Here is a 12599-nt window from a genome sequence, read left to right on the forward strand (position 1 = left end):
GAGACTATGTATCTATACAGTTGAAATTATATGATCCAGGCATTCAAATCCACTCTCATTCAGTCAGAATCACATTGCATAGTTAAGCAATAAATTATTCTCAAGGTCCGCAAAGTTGTAATTGTTGGAAGTGGTAATGGATATAAGCAATCCAATACCTATATCTGCTTCCTAATGGCATACATCTCAAATAGCCTTTGACAACCAGTCTAACAACCAGTCTAATTCATGTGTGGCTCATATATTTGAGTCCGGTGGAAGTCGGTTTGGTTCTTAGTGGGGTATCATACCATGCCCTCAACTGTAGAAAATCAACTGTGCAAGAATTATGGGTGTGATACTAAATGTATAGCGCAATGAGTACTGGTCATTTAAAGTATAAATATTTATTATACTCGGGTCATTTAAAGTATTGTTACGATCTTCTCTACCAGGCCTTCTGCAAACACAACTACAAAACACAGCACATCTAACTCAAGAACTTGACAACAAGAGCTTCTAGTAACAAAGTGGCGGTTTAATGACAATTACATCAACAGCCAATTCAACACAATTGGCTACATCAAATTCAAATGCTTTAACACAATAGAACTGCCTAACTTAACAAGTCTCTCTAGCTCGTACAGCTACATTTTCGAATGTACCAAAGGTAGCACAGTCCTTATGCCTTGCTGTTCTGGACTCATCTGTCTCTTGTTACACACCGTGTCTCTCGGCCGTGAAGGCTCTTGATCACATGACCACAACACAGGTCATACTTGCGTGAACTAGCAGTACTGTCCCTTGTCTATCGACACCCGTTGACCTGTGTGATTGACCTGAGTCGTGTGTATCAGTAGGCCGCACACACATTAACCCTTTCGGTCCGCCACTGGAGTTACTACAGTATAATAAATAAATATTTATATCTATTAATATTCAACTTGATGGAGATGACACAGAAGTCGACTCACTGATAATATTATTATAGACCGCACAAACTAGTAAGCATCAGGGAGATGGGGCTCGTTAGCCTTGGTGAACAGGATACTGTATAGAGACTTGAATTGATGCATTCATGACTCATAACTTATTGTATTTAAAGGCTGGTATACTATAAATATAATAGAAATATGGAGTGTCCCGGCTTGGCCTCCGGTCTTTGCATAAAAGAAGGTGTAATCATGGTTCCAGTTTAAAATCTTACCTTTCCTAATTTTTATATTGAGGATTAACAAAACTCCCACGGATGCCAGGAAAGGTTTGAACCCGGGATTTTCGAGACCACATATCACTAGAAAATATCCCACGACCAGGCAGCCATCCGTAGTTTCATAGCTCACACTATGCACAATAATAAATGTGATATATTATTTATTGCATATATATATTTGTGTTTCACATATGTTGGCTTGAGCATGTTTGTTTATTAAGTGGAACATTTTTAAATGGTTAATTTAATTTCATTAATTTATGGACTATCCAGCTATATATAGGCCTGCTACATTCAGTGAGGTCTTGTCTTCAGTTGTTTGCCTTTATCGGTGCCAATAGAAAATCCTGTTACCAATATCATCCTTACCCAAAATAATTTTTTCAATTAAATCTACCTTTTAAAAGTTTCTTAGCTTTTACAGACATTTTAGCCTAAAAGTCTATTGGAAATAGAAATCAATGGATCTAATTTAATGCGCTTGGCAGAGCTCGAAAATAATATAGGGGGGGGGGGAGTGAAGCTTGATCCTAATAAAATGACCATATGTCCATGCGACCAAAATAAAAATTAATGCTACATTACCAATACCAGGCAAGGTTGACTCATCCAGCTGCACAGTCATACAATAGGTCAGCGTGTGTGTGTGTGTGTGTACTATATCGTTATGAACTGTTTTGTCATTCATATAGGGCGCTGGTTGTAAGTATGTATGTGTTCCGTGTGTGAATCTTGTTCGTATTTGCATCTATATTGTTATTGTTACAGTAGTTACTTGAGGTGGTCAGTTCTAGACAAACAATTTTCATTTGATTGGGTCGATAAAAATTATCTTGTCTGAAAACAGAACAGAATAAAATACTCAGAAAGACAGATGGGTAAAGCACATTACTTGTTCCATATGCTAGGACAAATGTGTACTAGTGCTCCTTTTCAATAGTGTTACTAGAGCATGGAATGGGTTGTCTGAATCAGCCAGGAAAAGCTATGACTTAGCAAATACTAAATCACTAATTAACTAGCATAACTGTATTCTCACAGGCCGTAATTATATTTTCTTTTGAAGTAACGTCTGTAATTCATCAGATAAGACAGGCGCAGTCGACGCAAAAAAAAAAAAAGAACTTAGACCCCAGAGAACCTGCTTTTTTGTGGCAAAATATGCAGTTCGCAACTGGGTCTACTTGGCCACTTTAAGGGCAGGAGAAACACTCAAAAATGATAGTTTTGGGGAAAAAAAATCGATTTTTAGTTTTTACATGTTTCAAATAGTTCAACATGTTTTGTACGTATTTTACTTAATGATAACATTGAAAAAAAAAATTAATATGTAAAAAATACATTTAATAATGGTCATCTTTTCATAATAAGAGCTGAAAATTACCAAAATACCAATTATTTTTACTCGATTTTCGTTAACAATAATTAAAGGGAGCCCGCCATGTTTGGCCTCATTTAAAATAAACATTCTGTCATCGAGAATTCATAGAAGTCTATTTATAAAGCGCTGGTTATGAGTGTGTATGTGTTTTTCGTGTGCGAATGTTGTTCGTATGTGTATCTATATCGTGCATCTATATTGTTATTGTTACAGTAGTTACTTGAGATGGTCAGTTCTAGACAAACAATTTTCATTTGATTGGGTCGATAAAAATTATCTTACATATTACAAACGTTACTTCGAAAAGGAAGATAATTACGTCATATCACGTGTCAATCTAGTACCAAGTGTCTGCAGTCAACCCCGCAACGTGTCATACAGCCCAAAAGTATCTCCGTGCTTCAACACAGCCATCGCGTGTGTCCATTAGCGCACGAGTTTCTCGTCAAAATAATGCCAACATTGGCAAGACTGCACTGGGTCGGAAATAATAATAATAATAATAATTTTATTTATAAAGCGCTGTTAACAAACAAATGTAGGCCGTGAACTGAAAAAGCACGCAGACCGTAGCTTTTGAGGGAGAAACGTGGCACTACTAAAAGCGTTGAGTCCATTGAGCGCAGGGCTCTCTGGGGGACATATGGAGTAATCAGTTCGCTAAGGTACAAGGGCATCTCATTGTTATATATACACTGATGACAAAGTGTGGCGACCTTGTAATCGATTCTCGCTTTCACGGGAAGCCAATGGAGCGCGCGCAAGAGCGTAGGAAAGTAATTCAAGACATTATAATAGGTTAATGAAGGCCTGCTGACCACTGTTAAAAAATATATTATGGCAATACCATTATGTCCTCAGTACTTGCAAAGTCCTTCATTCAGAGAACAATACCAGGAAAAAGAAGAGGCAGACAGAGAAAGCGATTAGAAAACAAACATAAAAGAATGGGAGGGGCTTGTCTTTGAAAGGATAGACAGGGATGGAGGAAGACGGTTGAGCGATCGTGAGTGGTGCCCCAACGGGCTAACAAACCAAGGGATAGGTTGAGGTCAATAAAGGCGCCACGACAAATGGTGCAGAGACAGCTGGTTCAATGACACCGAGTTAATTCCAGATCACCCTGGCCTTAAGGTGGCGCCTCGGTAGAAATGTTAGTGGAAGCGGATAGGCAAACATCGGCTAGTGAGTCTCGCTTCTGTCCGTTTTTTTTTTTTTTTTTTTTTAGTTGTTTTTTTTTAATGTCTTTGTAACATTGTTTTTTTTTTCTTTTTTTGTTTTTTTTTTTTTGGTGCTTTTTAAAAATGTTATTTTTATGTTTTTGTTATGTTTTTTTTTTCAATGTTTTCCAGTGCCTAAAGAGAGAAAGAGAATCTTTAGTCACCTTCAGCCCATTGTACAAATATTCGTGCCCCTAATGCTATCTTAAATTTTTTTTTAAATACAGTTTTGTAGAAACAAAGGGAGGATACTAGAATCAAAGCATACCAAACGACGAGAGAGAGAGAGAAAGAGAAACACAAAGAGAGAAAGAAAAAATTAGAGATGTTGACATTGTGTTGATGTGTATGTGTTTGTGTGTAGAGTTATTCCCCTTGGTAAGAAACCTCCTATTGTTGTGCGTGTTATGTAAGAGTGTGTTATTAAAGTGTAAAGAAAGGACAGTTGAGTCCAGGACAGCAAGAGAAAAACTGTGCAGTACCTTGAGAGTCCTCGAAGATGTAGCTGTACGAGCTAGAGAGACTTGTAGGGATTAGTTAGGCAGTTCTGTTGTGAAGAAAAGCATTTCAGTTAGTGTAGCCAATTGTGTTCATTGGCTGTTGTTGATGTAATTTGTCATTAAACCGCCACTTTGTTTATTGAAGCTCTTGTAGTCAAGTTGTTTTAGATGTGTTGTGTTGTTGGCAGTGTTTGCAGAAGGCCTGATAGAGAAGATCGTAACAATATAAACACACACATACACAATCCATATTAAGGCCACCAAGTGAAAAACAAATAAGCGAAAAGTTTCGCTAAATACTCAGAACGTGCGAAGTGTTTGGGAAACACTGCACTAGAGACACAATAGCGCTGACTTTGATCTAGGTTTTCCTTCAGTGGACAGTGACTTGAAATTCCCATCTTAAAAATTAATATATGAACAAGAACACATAAAAAATACTTTTTGAACAAAAAAACTACAAAACTTTTTGACCAAACAGACAGAGTTGATATAAGCTTTGTACAAAAAAAATGTGTGGGGGGGGGAGGAGTATTTGAAAAACCCCACGCCCCCCCCCCCATTTGAGAAAGCACCCAAATTAGTGTGTTTTTTTACATAAAAAAAATATTACGCAAAATACAGAGGCCTCAAAAGAGGTCAAGCCCTGGGCCCCCCAACGATGGAAAATTCCTAGCTACGCCCCTGGTGGCCGCCTGTTCGAGTGATATGCACTTCAATGCTCGTCGTCAATGACGTCATCCCCCCGACGTCACGCATGAGGTTTGGCCTGGAATGAATGATCTTCATTACAAAAGAAGTGTCAGAAACTTTAAAAAAAAAACCACATCACTTACACAATAGACCTGTTTTTTACAAAGCGTATACCAAATCTTGTCTGTAAAAAGTTTGAACATGTCATTTCACCCATTCTCATTCTTGGATCAAGTTGAGTGAAACTTTTGCACAATTATTCCTTGGCGAAGAAAATACATGAATCAATAACAACAAAATTAACAAATTTGTACTGGGGCGTGGTGGCTGATTGGCTAAGCGCTTGGCTTCCAAACCTTGGGTCCTGGGTCCGAATCTTGGTGAAGACTGGGATTTTGAATTTCGGTCCACCCAAATCTAATGGTGACCTGACTTAATTTGGGAAAGTAAAGGCGGTTGGTCATTGTGCTGGCCTCATGACACCCTGCTCGTTAAGTGTTGGCCATAGAAACAGATGACCTTAACATCATCTGCCCCATAGATCGCAAGGTCTGAAAGGGAAATTTTCCTTTTACAATATTGAAATTTATAGTTGCGAATGTGGAGTTCTTCCCCATACCATAGAAAAGCTTTTTAAAAAGTATTTTCATATTTTGCCTTTTTTATGTTCCTATTCTTGTCCAGATAGTGTATCCAGTACTTCTGAAAGACCTTTTTGTTTCAGGTAATTTGCATTGCTGACGAGGAGCAAGATCACTCAAAGTAATCTATGTGCGTATTCTGAAAACCAATATGTTCATTACAAACTTAAATTCCTGTATCTAAATTTATCTATCACAATGACTTTTTCAATGAAAAAACATTTTTAAACGAATCATCTGAACATGTTAAAATGTGGGTAAGTTAATAGCGTACACAAATTCTACGTTCAAACTATGTCAGCATAGTCTAGGGCCTGGCCTAGACTATTGATCAATATTTGTTTTATTAGTATTCCTTCTTACTTAGATCGATCTCAAATTACATAATTCGAGATAATTTAAAATTTAGAGCATTTAAAGCGAAGACCAGAATGTGAGAACTTAAAATTATAAATATGAATTACAAAAAAGATTACTTCTGCAAGAAGTTTATCTTATTGACGTCTGAAACACAAACATGGCAAGCTATAGAGTCAATTTTTAACCATTTGACAACTAGAGTTGCCGGGAGTCGCCGCTACTGGTAGTCAACTAGCCGGAGGAAATTCCAGCTACCCGTCGCCTCAGCGTGGCCCTCCGGAGGAAACGTCTAGTGGTGGAAACTAGATAGTCTAAGTAGCTTACGTGTAGCGAACCAGGCCTGGTCGGGCTTCCCTGGGTGAGCTTTTGTTTTGTTTTTTTCTCTCACTCGGGGGTTGGGATGGAAAAAACGCCCGGAACCAAGTCCAAAAAGTCCGTCAAGCCGATCCAGTCATCAGTGTCCCGTTAGCTGGAGTGGCGGTCCTTGTACGGAACAGTGGCGGTTACAGTATTAGTATAGGAATATGAGACAAGCTCCCCTCAGTTAGCATTGCTCTCAGCCACTTGTAGCGAGTGGGGCCCAGGAACGGTGCGCTGTGTAGCCTACACGTCACGGTCCGGTCTGGCCCAGTCAATCGATATGGCCGTCTACCGTTGGGAGCCCTCAGACAGGACAGAGGTAAAGAGCCCCACGTCCAGGCCTGGTAGTTAGAAAAAAAGCCTTTTTAATCACCAATGGGATAATGGCGCCTACGGCGCCGACGCCCTTCTGGACAACTAGAGCGTGACCTCAATGTCGAAGGCGCCGACTAAAGTCGCCGATTTTGGGTTGTTTCGTTTACGCACGCACTGCTAGTTTTTAAATAAAAATTTATACCTTTACTAACTCTGACCTAGAAGAGCGATAGTAAAGCTATTTTTAGCTGTTTATCTATATCTCTACAGCATGGAGTTTTAAGATTTTTTGAAAATTATTTTTTTTTGCTAGCCTTTAAAATGGAACATATTTAGGCTTATGTGTAGGCTTTAAAAGAATAAGATTCTAATGGGAATATTAATGTTTATATGGATATAAATAATGATTGGGGTAAGTAATTTACTTAATTTAGAATTTCAATTGAATTTTTTAGAGTTTTAGTTTTACTAAGTTTATTGTGACTAAGTGTAACTAAGTCTCTAAGTTTTACTGTTTTAGGTCTCGACTACTTTAACTTTAGTATTGACTTAGGACTAGGCTAGGTCTACTCAGGGTCTAGACTAGATCTAGATTCTAGATCTAGACTAATCTAGAGTTTCTAGAGCCATTTGTATAAATTTGTTGAATTTGTCTCATTTGACAAATTTGAGTTCAGAACGATTTTTTTTAGTAGTGAAAATGAATAAAAAAAATTGATGCTAGGCAGCTAGATCTAGATTAGATTTAGATCTAGATCCAGTATTGAATATGTTAGATCTAGTGAAAGTGAAACGGGAGATTGGAAGGCAACTAGATCTAGATCTAAATATGACATGATATTTTAGTGTTTTTGAGCTCTGCAGGCCTATTTATGATGATAATTAGATCTAATAATAATATCATTAAATATCATTCAATGATGCTGAATGTGAACTGTGAACCCTAGGTCTATTGTATTTTTTTCTATTATAAAATTAAAAAGAATGTTTTTGACATTTTTGTTAGGTTTTATTAGATCTAATTAGTTTTTTCCTGTGAAATTAGTCATAAAATTGATTTTTTAAAATAACTGATACATCAGAGTTGATCAGAGTTATAGTTATATATCCCTTCTCTAAGCCTGTCTTCGGTGATAGATAGTTTCTGACAACTGTTTAGTGGTGAAAGGGTTAATATAGACTAGATCTAAAATATAATAATATATAGATTATAGATCTCTAGAGATAGATTAGATTGATTAGATCTAGATCTATAGAAATCTATACTAAACTGACTAAATGGTATAATACTATTATAATGTGTATAAGTAGATCTACTGACTAGATGACTACATTGTCTAGATCTATAACTAGTTAGTAGTGTAACTATAATTTAATACTATAATAATTTAATAAAGTATAGACTCTATAAGTACTATATATAATATAAAAATATAGTATAAATAATATTAATGGACCTCATTCACCAATCGTAAATAAACACATTTAGCCACGGCATTATATTGTAATATTGATAAAACAATAAAAAATATGTATCACGTGACAGCCACTATGGATGGCATACTTTGTATAGTAATAGAGGATATAGATAATCACGTGGCTAAATGTTGTTTGTTTACAATTAGTGAATAAGGTCCATTAACTATATTATAATTTTATTTAGTATGAAAAAATGTAGTATAAAATAGTAGTATTTTAATTAAGTATAGTCTAGTGACTATAGTGATGGTATAGTCAGACAAATAGTATAGACAGATACTCAGATAGTGTGAGATAGTCATACTATTTTAGTATTATAATTAAGTAGTCTAGTGACTAGTCTATAGTGACTATACTCAGACTAAAAGTATAAAAGTATAGACAGATAGTGTGAGATAGTCATAGTATAATTCAAAATAGTTGTTAACATTGACATCCTCAAGGGCTTTGAGTCTTAGATAATTAAAATCTTTCGTGGCGAAGCGACAATAGAAATCATTTAACTCGTTGGCCAATGTTTTTTCGTCTCTTGTAGCAAGATTATTTTTAATTTTGACTTGTGCTCCTGCCATTTTGTTCATGATGCCTCACGCCTGTCTCATGCCACTTGTATTAATTGAGTCTTCCAGCTTGGTGCGGTAGTTTCTCCTCCCTTCCTCAAGAACGACGTTGAGATTTCGTTGAGCAATTTTCCTTGTCTGTCCATCGCCACTCATAAATGCTCTTTTCTTTTTTATTATTTCCCATTTTATTTTTGCAGTGACCCATGGTTTATTGTTGGGGTATATCTTGATGCTCTTAGTGCTGACACACATGTTTTCGCAGAATTTGATGTAATTTGTCACTGCGTCGACCCATTCTTCCAGATTGGAAGTGGTCTCTTTAAACAAATTCCAGTCAGTGCAGTCTAGACATCCCTGTAGTTTGAGAATATTGTCTTGAGTCCATTCTTGTACGTTTTTGAATGATTTTTCCTTCTTTCAGTTTTGTAGAGGTAAGTAGGCAGCAGTTGTATTGTTTTGTGGTCCGATGATCCTAGTGGTGGCTTTTCACGAGATGTGAATGCTCCTTTGATGTTACAATAACATAAGTCCAGAGTTCTGTTCTCTCTTGTCGGACATGAAATGTGTTGATAGAAGGTGGGTAGGTCACCCTTCAAGGTGCATTTATTAAAATCACCCAGTATAACTACTGGTGCGTCAGGTGTCCTCGTTTAATGTTAGCGAAAAGGCCTTGGCTATGTTTTATCACGCTCACATCTGCAATATTTTAAGTTTCAATATCACTGCCTGGTATGGCAATCTGAGCATTAAAAATAGGAATAAACTTTATAGAATCCTAAATGCTGCTGGCAAAATCATTGGCAAAAAACAAACCCCATTTGGGCAGTTGTTTGAGACAAACATCTCTAAAAAAGCTAACAAGATCCTCGAAATAAAGAATCACCCTTTGTGTCAGGATTTTGTGATTTTACCATCACAAAAGAGATACAAGACACCGATAGCAAAGACAAACAGACACAAACATTCTTTTGTTCCCCTGGCAATCAAATCATTAAATAAGAACAATCTGGTATAAACTTTGTCACATGTAAATTATGAGTGAGTCTGGTGTGTATGTACACTTTGGTTTCTTATAGTTATAATGTTTTTTGTTTGGTGTAATGCACAAATTGTAAGACAAATTTCCTTATGGATAATAAAGATTATTATTATTATGTTAGAAATGAACGAGTAGTCATTCTCTGGCGCTGCCAGGGTCGAGTTTTGCTAAAGAGAAACAAAATTCATCGTAGTCCCTTTAACAGTTTCCACTGAGGAATTTTCTGGTGATGTGGCAGGTCTGCAGCAGTACCGCCCTCTGACAGGCAACGAAGATGTTCCTAGGAATGTTAAGGGCCTTGAAGGTGTCTGTGAGGTCAGTTGTTATTATCCCCTCGGTTGATATAACAATGGGGTATATTGTTATTTTGGACAATTTCCATAGACGCTTAATCTCCAAGCCTAGGTTCCCATATTTTCTTTGTTTTTCTATCTCAGTTTTTCTTAAATTATGAGACAGTGGTACGGCGATATCGATAATGGTATTATTATTATGATAATAATGACTATTGTGATTGTCTAGATCTATAGTAATATATTTTATATAAATAATAATAAGTTATAATAGATCTTTTATAAACTAGATCTAGAGTAGTTTATGCTATTTGGACACCTATAGGCCAAAATTTCAAAGTTTGACTTTGACAGCGCATTATTTGACAATGGTTCGACATAGAAAAGAAATAAGTATCAAAATCTTCTTTAGTTTAAGTTTAAGGAGAATAAGGATGACTACTTATATTTGTACCCCTAACCTATATTTGTTATTATATTTAAGGCCAAAGAGGCTGTGTGTTTTCATTTAATGCAGACAAATTTGACCCACATTATTTTATTCTTCTTATATATCTTATATAATACAGACGTTACTTCAAAAAAGAAGATGATTACGTCCTACGCATTCCAGAGACCATTTAATTTATTTCAGACAGTCTCTATATTTAGGCATCAATAAACTCTGATTTTAATTCTATTTTAACATTAACTAAATTTTTGTTTTTTGTTTATTAAATTAATTTAATAAATTTCTAATACAGATGATCTTTTGTAGTATAGTACAGGTTAGGATAGCCATTCTTGCCTAAATAGCTGAATCCTCTATATTCTCTCTCTATAAATCTATCTAGTAGGTCTAGATCTAGGCATTTAACTACATTCAATGTACCAAGCTCACTACAAACATTTGCCCATTTATTCTCTATGAAAAAAACAAACAAATATAATATAAGATCATTAACATTGATGTCCAAAGCTGGCTGTCTGAAATAAATTTTGGTAAAGAAAATCGTAATTTAATTCAAACACCCTATTATTTTTGTTGTATAAAATCAAACAACTTGGTTTATGAATCAAATAAAACAGCTCCAAAAAACAGAATAAGTATTGCCGGGCTCATTAGCATAGACTAGACTTAGCCAACCAAAAAAATATTCTCTTAATCCTAGGAAGAGGTAAAGTCCTCCGGGTAACATAGGGAAAAACAAAAACCTGATGTAGACATTTGAAATTCTTTTTTCTTACATAAAAAGACAGCTAAATGGAAGGAAATTGGGTCAGAATCATTGGAAATGGACATGCTAGTTTCATATTAAATATCAAAATAAAGATTTAATGACCACAAAAACAGCTAGTGTCCGAATTCATGTAAATAAATAAACTACTCTCTATATAATTTTATTAGATCTATATTACATTATTAGTATATATAGATTCTAGTTTCTAGATCTATCTCTCTCTATATATATATTTATATCTCTAGATGTAGTATTTGTGGATGGCTGCCTGGTCGTGCGGTTTGTGCACTGGACTGTCGTTTGAATTTATCGATGGTCATGGGTTCAAACCATGCCCACTACCATCCCCCGTCCTCCTGCGGGAGGTCTTCACATCTGACCGAAACTATGATATCTAGATCTATATGGTGACTATGACTATGAGTAAACTAAGTGACAGTCTACTAGAGTCTAGATCTGAATCTAGATCAAGTATTACAGTTAGACTACGGTATTAGTGACAGTAAGAAAGCCAAAGTGCTGCCTGTAATCCTGTATTGTTGCATGATGTAGAATCTTAGTGCATCTAGAAATCCAGTCCATTCCTGTATGATTTATGTATATGATGATCAAGTCATGTATATTTATCACATATGATGTCAAGATGATGAGATTTATCACTACATCTAGATCTTATTTAGCCTATTTAATACAAAATAGTTATTTTGAAAGAAATACTTAAGACATCGTAAAATATGAATAGAGCAAATATTTTTTTTGTTTTAATGTTGTCATTATTTTTCAGTCATTTTGCAGGAAACACTTTCCATCCATCCATCCCAATGGCACTACAGCCCATGGAGGGCTTTAGCTGGGTTCAACACATCCCTCCATTCAGATCTCTCCTTAGCCTTTTATCTCCGTCACTATCTGTGGGTCTTCATACAATTGATATATCTCATGGTTAGTACATGTCCTCCACCCTGTTTCATCTTGTATAGCACCATAGATTTTCCTTAGAATTTTACGTTCCCAAGTATTTAGTATATTTTCGGTTGTCTTTGTCAGCATTCAGGTCTCACTTGCATACACTGCAGCTGGTCTTATGGTTTTGTATATTATTTTCTTGTTTTTTCATATTGTTTTGTTCTTAAGTAAATGGTGGGTGCTATAAAATGCCCTGTTGCCTCCTGCTTTTCTTTCCTTTATTTCTGTTTAGTAGGTCATTTTTTAAATCAATTGTACTTCCTAGATATTTGAATGCTTTGACATTTTCAAATTTGTGATTTATGATTTTAATATATGGTCCTATCTTTTTGATTGTCTCTTGTCATTGCGATGTACTTGGGTTTACTGTCATTGAC

At 35.8% G+C, this 12599-nt stretch overlaps 1 pseudogene; it reads left to right on the top strand.

Annotated features, from left to right (window-relative positions):
• The first annotated feature begins 6908 nt into the window (after window positions 1-6908).
• LOC129924143 (peptidyl-glycine alpha-amidating monooxygenase-like) overlaps window positions 6909-12599 on the top strand; it is an 83933-nt pseudogene continuing 78242 nt past the window's right edge.

Source organism: Biomphalaria glabrata, unplaced genomic scaffold, assembly GCF_947242115.1.
Source record: "Biomphalaria glabrata unplaced genomic scaffold, xgBioGlab47.1 scaffold_20, whole genome shotgun sequence".
In the NCBI taxonomy this organism is placed as follows: domain Eukaryota; kingdom Metazoa; phylum Mollusca; class Gastropoda; family Planorbidae; genus Biomphalaria; species Biomphalaria glabrata.